At 34.3% G+C, this 9,585-nt stretch overlaps 1 pseudogene; it reads right to left on the bottom strand.

Moving 5' to 3' along the window:
• Window positions 1–1,502: 1,502 nt before the first annotated feature.
• Window positions 1,503–4,255, bottom strand: LOC127106983 (pentatricopeptide repeat-containing protein At4g14050, mitochondrial-like; annotated as a pseudogene).
• Between the last annotated feature and the right edge of the window lie 5,330 nt (window positions 4,256–9,585).

The following is a 9,585-nucleotide window of genomic DNA, read 5'->3' on the forward strand; positions in this document are numbered from 1 at the left end:
TTTTATAGAAAAGACTCTATTCGACATATGTGTATTCGACCTAGGGGTGTTCATTGATTTGGGCAAATCCTAACCAAAATAGAATCCAAACCAAACCATGGTGTTTGGGTTGGACATTTTTTAAGTTCGGGCAAAAATCAAACCAACCCAATTAAATTCAATGTTAATTAGTTCATGCAACAGATTTCCAAAATTCCACCCGTGAGTCTGTCTATCCGAACTAACCATAATTAATTTGTCTAATTTATATCATCGTGATCATGAAAACTAGTATAAAGTATTCAACTTCAAGAAGAAAAAAAATGAAGCGCCAATTGTGACATTCACAGCCTATATGGAGAAAAAAAATTAGGGATTTTATATTATTATGAAAAATTAGCAGATGAAAATTACATAGTTTTAAAAAATATTTTGTACATTTGTTTTTAATGTATACGATCAATCCAACCCAAATCAATATGTTGTTTCTCAGTCTGGTTCGGTCCTGGCTTTATCACAAAAATATGCAAATCCAATCCAAACTAATCCATATTTTTTTATCGGTTTGGGCATCGAATTCTCTCGAAACCGAATCAAACTGACCCGCGAACATCCTTAGTTCGACCTAATCGAAGTAGTGAGTCTAATAGAAGTCAATTGTATTCAACATGATCGAATACGACATGTAGTTGACAAATTATGGTAAGCATGCATTCGACTGAATCGAATGTTGCAGCTTATAAGCTTGTATGTATAGGGTTACCTATAACATTGTAAATTGTAAGATGCAACAACTTCACTTTAATAAAATCCCCTCTTCATTTATCTCTCTTATCTCTCTTCTTCGCTTTTTTTAAAAACTCTAATTATTCCAATAAATTATTTATACATAAAAAGAATCTAAAATTTTAAACATCCATGAACTTTAGTTTACTCGCATCTTTAGAGCAATTTTTCAATTTTAATTTATTTTAAAATAAATTATTATAAAAATGTAACAAATATTTATGATTGAATAATGATATTACATGATTGAATGATGAGTATATATTCAACCAAATTTTAGAATATTGAAATGTTTACTTAAAAAATATTAAATTTTATACAACTATATTCATCTAATTAATATGACCTTTTAATTCATCATTATTTTTATAATCTATATTCCACCAAATTCGTCTGAATCTTGTTGACTGAATTCATCAAAATACAAGCACTAATGTGATGGTATAGGGTAATCAGGAAATATGGAATAACAGCTGTCCTAATAATTACATATAACAAAATATAGTTACAACAAATTTTATATCCTAAATTAGAGCTAATTTATATATTTACAACATTTCTTTTCTGAAATACGAGGAAGATTATTAGTAGGATGTAGCATTATTCAACAGTTATAAGATGTAAAAAAATATTGAAAACATAAGAAAGAGAATGATGTATAACAAAAACTGAAATGTAATAGTAAGAAAGAAAAGAACCATTAGAACAATAGTAGGGATACGACTGAATAAATTTCTTTATTAATAGAAAACATGTAATGCTTGTGGTATGTATAATCATAATTTTACCTTAATCAACAGGCAATTTACTCGGCAAGTATTTTCATATGGTACACGTCACAAATAATTTTTACCCCTGATTTCCCATCAAATCGCGCGCATTTAATAATTTTCTGGACACTCTTTCAAGGGTCTATCTGAATCATTGAACTTAACACATAACTGTTTTGTAGCCCCAAATGACTTAAGTTGCATTGCTTTGTCAAAAGATACTTTCATCATAGCATCCTTGTTCTTCTTGCCTAACATTCGCATTTTGCACAGTTTCTCAAGTCCTTGAAATCTCAATCCATATCATAGCTTTTCATCTTGTTTCAATTAGACAGGATACAGAGTGCAGATGATATTGTGAACCCTTCTTTCGAAAACATTCAAAGTGCAGAAGATAACACAATTTGATTGAGACTTCACCAATGGTCCTTGCAAGAACACTTTCCACCAAAGAAATGATGAAACCTGCTTGAATCTCTTATAATGATTGGCCGAGCTACAGCGATTGAAGCAAGCTTCAAAAATACATGACAGTCATCACAGATACATATATTCTTCATGATCCGTATCGGTGAAACTCCATTAGGTTTTTTAGTTAAAGAAAATGCAAGAGCAAGTTTCTCACTGTGGTGCGAGATGGATCTCAATTTTTCTTCCTCTCCCACGTTATGTAGAACAATGCCCGTATCTGGATTATATCCAATTTGTTGCAATTTTACTATCAATCTGTTCAATTCAGTATAGATTTTTTCCATTTTTGGATGATTGTGATCATTAGAAACAAATCGGTGGACTTCATTCCCATCCTCGACCCAACTGTATGCAGCAAACTTTTTTGCATTGTTGTTTTTCATAAGAGACCTTACAACAGCTACATCTTTCCATTTCCCACATGCGGCATACAAGTTGGAAAGCATAATATAAGGTCAAACATTATGTGGATCCAATTGAAAGAGATAATTAGCCGCAAATTCTGTAGTCTTTATGTCTTCCTTGGAACAAACAGATAGTAAAGCAGACCAAATCTGGTAATCTGGTTTGTGAGGCATAACTTTAATTAAATCCACCGCTTTGTCAATATTACCCGACCGACCAAGGAGAGTAATCATACATGCATAGTGATCCAACGTGGGTGTCATTCCATGTTCACTGATTGAGTTGAAATACTTATGTCCTTCTTTAACCATATCAGCATTGATACACGCAAACAAGACACCCACAAAACTAATACTGTCAGGTTTGAAATTTTCTTGCAACATTCTTTCATACAGAGCCAAGGCCTCCTGAGCCTGTCCATTTTGTGCATAACCCAAAATCAAGGAATTCCAAGTGATCACATTCCTAATAGGCATAGTTTCGAAAATTAGCCGAGCATCCAAAGGGACTCCACACTTGCAATACATATCAACAAGTGCACTCGATACAAGCATGTTACTATCAACACCTATAAGAATAACTTTTCCATGGATAACCTGACCGTGACACAAAGATGCTAACTTGGCACAAGAGCTTACAACACTAGAAAAGGTGTGACTGTCAGGTCTAACATTTCCACGAAGCATGTCACTAAATAACATCAAAGAACTGTCCTCTCTTCCACTTTGTGCATAACCAACTATCATAGTAGTCCAACAAATCTCATCCTTTTCGGCTATTTTACTAAACATATTCCCCGCATCCTCTACACGTCCAGATTGAAAGTAGGCATTGAGAACATTAGAAACCGTAACTTGGTCAAGTTTCAACCCAGATAATCGCATCTTGTCGAACAAATGAATGCACTCATCAGGGTTCCCCATTTTCACATACCCAGAGATCATCAGATTCCACGAAACAACATTTTTTTAATCATTCCATCAAACAGCCAGCGTGCCCTCTCAATATCGCCACACTTGGCATACAAATCAGTCACTGCATTCCAAACAAAAGTATTTTTCTCAAACTCACCAGCAACAACTCTCCCATGAACCTGTTTCCCAAGCCTGAAATCCAAGAGCTGAGAACACGCTTGCAACGCATTCACATAAGAGTACTGCGTAGGCTGAAACCCATCTTCTTGCATTCTCACAAAAAAACTCAATGCTTTACTCGAAAGCCGATTACTTGCAAAACAAGCAATCAATGTGTTATATGAAACAGAATCCCTATATGGCATTTGATCAAAGACTGAATTCAAATCCTCAACTGAACCCACCTTGGCATAAGCAGAAAGTAATGCATTCCAAGAATAAATATCCCTGTTAGGCATTTTATCAAACAGTTGCTGAGCATTTGATAGTTTTCCATATTTTACGTATATATGAAGAAATTGGTTGTGGATGAAGGAATCTGGGGGTTGAAAAAGCTGAAGTTCCATGTGAGACTGTAATCTCTTGGCTTGGTTGAAGTCATTGGATTGAGCACAATGAAGTATAAGACGAGTGTAGTCAGCGGAAGAAGCAGGACCGCGTGTGAACAGAAAATCTATGGCTTCGTGAAGTTGTTGTTTGAACTTCATCGTAGGTTTAATTAACTTGGCCATATTTCTTCGCCATCTCTCCTAGTTTTGCTTTCGATAATTTTCTACGCGGCATCCTCTTTACTCTTTATTACGAGTTTGAGGCAAATCTTTCTCGATTGATGTATTTGTGTGTTCTCCTACAAATTGTATCTATTGAAAATACTTAACAACTTTATATTGTGTATGTGAGGTAGTTAAATATTTAATTTAGAGATTGTGATTAGTAGGAGATTATTTAGTGATTTAGAGAAAGTTTGTGTTAGCAACAACTTTTACATATGAATATTTCTTTATTATCATTAGATAATGTACTTTTGTTTCTCATTTTCTATGTTATGTTATAGGATTGTTATTGTCCTCCCTCCCTATTTATTTGGATTTGATTTCAATAACTCATGTCTATAATTTCTCAAATGAGTGAATTGCTCAATATCAATCCCTTGAACCAACTTCATTGGTTTTTTTTGTCCGATATGCCTGATCATGTGATAGTTTCACTCCCAATCTCTCAACAACTTCAACTATGAGGTCTGATAGTTTCATATGAGGCCTATGTCTAAGGATGTTTGCAAACCTGTTGGCAAACCACTTTATCTTTGCACTTTTATTATCAACATTCCTATGGCATGTATGATCTTCAATTAAACTCACTACTTGACAAAACCGGTGACCAATCATTTTGCTAAATCTCATATAGAACTTACAACCATCAATGCATTTAACCACAATTCTTTTGGAATCATTCTTTTTAATGAATACACTCTTCTGATTTTCCATGCCATAATCCTTGACAACATCCCTTATCACTTCTTTGTTAGTAAACATGATCTCTAGTTGAAACTTCATTCACTGACCAGACTTATAGGTAGGGTACTTCATTCCTTCATCACCGTCATCACTCCTTGGAGGTGTATATAAATGATTTGAATCCTCACTATCATCATGAACCATCTCAGCCTATCCTTTCTTGTTTTGGCAGCTAGGAACCTCACCTAAAGTCTATTGGGGAAGTACCTTTGTCCAGTTCATCTCACTCTCCTCAGATTCTTCACTAAATTATTATCCTCAAAACTACTCTCACTTGCAATATAATCCCCATCAATACTTTCTTGCTCAGTTTCATTATTAACATCAATATTAGGATCATTATTCACATCTTCAGCAACAACATTAGGATCAGTAGTAACATCTTCAACAACATTGTTAGGATCATTAGTACTATCTTCAGCATCACCATTTGTACTTTTAAACCCAGTGCATTGTGTAACACCCCGATAAAAATAAGATAATTATTTAATTTAAGTTAATATTATATTTATTAATTTAATTAAATAATTGGAATTATTGGATTAATATTATTGGATTATTATTATTATTGGAATAATAATTATTGGAAAGTATATAAGTGGGAAATAAGAAAAAAGTTTCATTTTTGGTAAAGAGGGTTTTTACGTGAAAAGCAGAGAAGCGGCTGAAAAGAGGAAAAGGGCAAAGAGACAGAGCAAGAGGAAGAAGATTGAAGCTTAAGGATTGCCGGATTAACTCAGGTAAGGGGGGTTTATCGTCGTTTAATGGGTATTATGGGTTAACATGTAATGGGTAGTGATAAACCGTTGAATTGACCCTAATTGGGATGTTGAATGCTGAAAAATTATGATGAATAAACTGTGTTAAAGCTGTAATTGAATCTGTAATTGGATGGGTAGTGATTTTCCGAAAGTGTAGCTTTTTACGGAATTGGAATCGGAGGTCCGGAAGTCCTCCAACGGCGGAAAATGCGGAGAATTCTGCATTCTGCTTCGTGTTAGCGCAGGAACAGCTGTCTGTCTTGCGTTAACCGGTTAACCCAGGGTGTTAACCGGTTAACACTGTTAGGAATTGTGAAGTATTGTTGTTTTGCTTGCGTTAACCGGTTAACCCAGGGCGTTAACCGGTTAACACTGTTGTGAGTTCTGAGAAATTGATGTTCTGTCTGCGTTAACCGGTTAACCGGTTAACACTGTTGAGTTTTGCCAGAAAGCGTGTTCTGTGTTGCGTTAACCGGTTAACCCAGAGCGTTAACCGGTTAACACTGTTGAAAAGTGGAAAAATTGGTATTTAAATGTTGTGTACTTATTTGATGGTTGGCCTATATTGGCGTATGGGGTAATAGGGATCATGTCCCGTTGTTTTGAGCAGTATAGGTATTAGTAGAGTGTGCTAATACTGTGATTAATTATTTGACATGATGTGATGTTTTGATACATGTGTTGATGATGTATGATGGTATGCATAATGCTGTGAATGTATATGTTATGTATGCTATTGTGAATGGACTGTTTATGGCTTAGAGTGTGAGCATATGTCCATTGTGGATTATTGTTGATGATTTTGCATTGCTAGGTGAATTAGCATGCATATTGTGGCCTTTATGGTGGTAGCTAATTCCCATGGTGAGGAATTAGTGAGTTAGTCATTATGGACTGTTGTTGATGTTTGCATGCTAGGTGAATTAGCGTGCATAGCATGGCCCTTGGGGTGGTAGCTAATTCCCATGGTGAGGAATTAGTGAGTGAGTCACTAGGTCTCAAATGAGTGGGACTAGTGGGCTTGGTAGCCGTATCTGGATTTGATCGGTGAGGTTGAACTATATGTTCACGAATAGTCGGTACCGCATGCATGGAGTCTCATTGCATAATGTATGTATGGCGTATGATATGAATGGATGTATTCCAGTATTATACGTGTGATGTGTGTTGTGTGTTGTGTTGATGTTGAGTATGATTGAATTGATATTGCCGTTGCTGAATGTGTAATCTGATTAGGGTGATGAAATGTGTTAAATTACTTAACATTGCATGATATTTTATAATGCTTATTATATCGATTGAGGAACTCACCCTTACAACTATTTTTCAGGTAACGAGCAGTGATTGAGTAGGAGCTAGTGCTTGGAGTCTAGTGTAGTTCCTTAGTGGGTCATGCTCTGGTAGATGTAACATCGGGATGGGATGTTTTAAATGTTTTATTGTTGGTTGTGAACCATTTTACATGTAATGTGTTACATGTTTTGCATGATCGATTTGATCTCTATCCGCTGCGTATTATGCAAATGTTTTATTTGATAAATAAATGAGCATGACAAGCTACTTTGATGAATGGTGTGGAGTTGTTTGTGTGACACCCTTAACTGCATAATTACTCTGATTGACATATTGTTATTTTAATTAAATATTTGGGGTATTTTAGAAGGGTGTTACACATTGTACATCATCTTCACCATCGTCCTTAATGTTAGCATCTAATTCACTATCATTAATCTCAGGAATTCCAACATTATGCTTCACATACACATCTATTACATCATATCCTACAACATCTTTTGAAAATTGCAGTACATCCTGATCATTGTTCAATGGTCTAAGATCACGAGAAAAGCTATATGCAGAGTTCTAATACCACAAGCAATTTATATTTATGTAACCCTCACTCTTAATCATATCCTCTAATTTCATGTATGAAATATAATCGACATCCCAACTCCAGTTTATCTCAGTGACTTCCCCATTTACATACGACTTAACAGATGTCTCAACTAATTTCCCCTATGATGTATTCTCAACCTAATCTTTTTGGTCTTAGCTGGCCTGAGAAAAAAATGACAAAAATGGAATCAAACAAACATAAACTGACAACATGGACCACAAGAATACATAAACAAAACTAAACTACTGGGACCACAAGGACAAAGATACATACATTACACAGTATTTGACCCCTTCATTTCTCTCCTTTTGAGTTCCTGAGTTTGTCATCTTCGTCAAACCACAAAAGGATGAAACACAATTTCATAACTTAGATTCGGACGATATACACACTTGAACGATTTGGACGGTGGTGAACGAAGGGGGTAACGATGAGTGCGAATAGGGGATTAGGGATTTTTCACTTCTTCTGAAGGACGAGTGCCAATGGGGGATTATGGGTTTTTTACTTCTGAAGAACGATGGATGTGAATCGGGGGATTAAGGTTTTGATCTTTTATTTTTGTTTTTAGCATTTTATATCAATTATAAAAAAAAATTAATTTAATTTTTTTAAAAATATTTTCTTAATTAAAATATACATAATGAAAATTAAAATATTATGAATTGCTGACATGGATCCAAATAGAATATGTCACCTCATTAATGAAGTTGACACATAAGCAAAATTGAAAGGGGGCAACACAAATCCAAATGCCATCAAAATTAAGGGAACAAAATAGTTGATTTTGTAATATGGGAATCAATTGTTTAAAACGTTCAAACTAGGGGGACAAAAACTGCATTTAAACTTTTTTTTTTCTTTCTTTCTATGTTTGAACTACATAACAATTACTTCCTTCTTCCCAAAATAAGTGTTATAGTTGACACTTTCACATAGATTAAAAAATATGATAAATAAAAGAGAGGGCATGACAATTTTAGAAAATTATCCTTATTTGTTATTGGTGTATTCTTATTATCATTAGTGGAATGCGAGAGAAAGGGCAAATTAAATGTATTAATTAGACGATATAATTGGAAGATAAAAACTAAAATTACATTGAAAACTAAAAGTGACACTTATTATAGAATAAATAATTTTCACAACTGTGATATTTATTTTGGGACAGAGGAAGTAGTTCAGGAGTTTTTTGTTTATTCTAGAAATAAGAGTTTATGGTATGTTATGTTGTTGTAATATTGTCTTAACTTCTACATCAAAAGAAGAAAAAAAAATGATATTTTGTTCCAAAAATAAGATTTTTAAGTGTTATTTGTTACAAAAATGTTTTAGATCAGTAGATTTGCAGGTCGACCCGTAGCCATGAATACTCTTAGTTGTGCATTATCTTATCATCCACATCAACAAAAAAGGATGGTAATGTGAAATGCTAATTTGAAAAGGTTCTAACTATGAAAAACTTTGTACTTAGTGTATGTTATGATAAAATCTCCCTTTTTAGGGACTCTCCCCAGGGCATGATTTGTAGTATGGTGCAACTGCAATCACAAGTTCAATTATAAAGTTTGTTCTAGAAAAAACTGATGAAATAATTGTTCTTAACTCATAAAAAATTTAAGTAAAAAATATGTTGATACACACCATAATTACACAATATGTTGATTACTACATGAGTAATTATTGATATCGATGCAAAGTGTGTTGTGAGCTTATATAATATTAGTGTACGACACCTCTTCTCCTTTTGTGATACAATGACGTCTTTTAATGTAGTTCCCATAGATGTTGTAGAGATAGATATCCTCGTGGAGGTGGACATTACTATAAAAGTGGAAGATACTAGGAAAAAATATGATGTCATAAAAAAGCGATGTCAGAAAAAAAAGTTTCCATTGCATAGAAAGTTGAGGTCAAGGTGGTTTCCCATCCTGCTAAGAAAACCCTTTCAATGGTCATAAGTGACTCTGCTTATAGGAAGATGTTGGGCATGGACCATGCGATTGAAGGGCCTGTAGAGAAAAAATGGAAAGGGGATCTCAACCTATATAGATTAGCTATAGGGGACCATCCTTGCTCTTCATC

The sequence above is a fragment of the Lathyrus oleraceus genome, chromosome 7 (genome assembly GCF_024323335.1).
Source record: "Lathyrus oleraceus cultivar Zhongwan6 chromosome 7, CAAS_Psat_ZW6_1.0, whole genome shotgun sequence".
Lineage (NCBI taxonomy): Eukaryota > Viridiplantae > Streptophyta > Magnoliopsida > Fabales > Fabaceae > Lathyrus > Lathyrus oleraceus.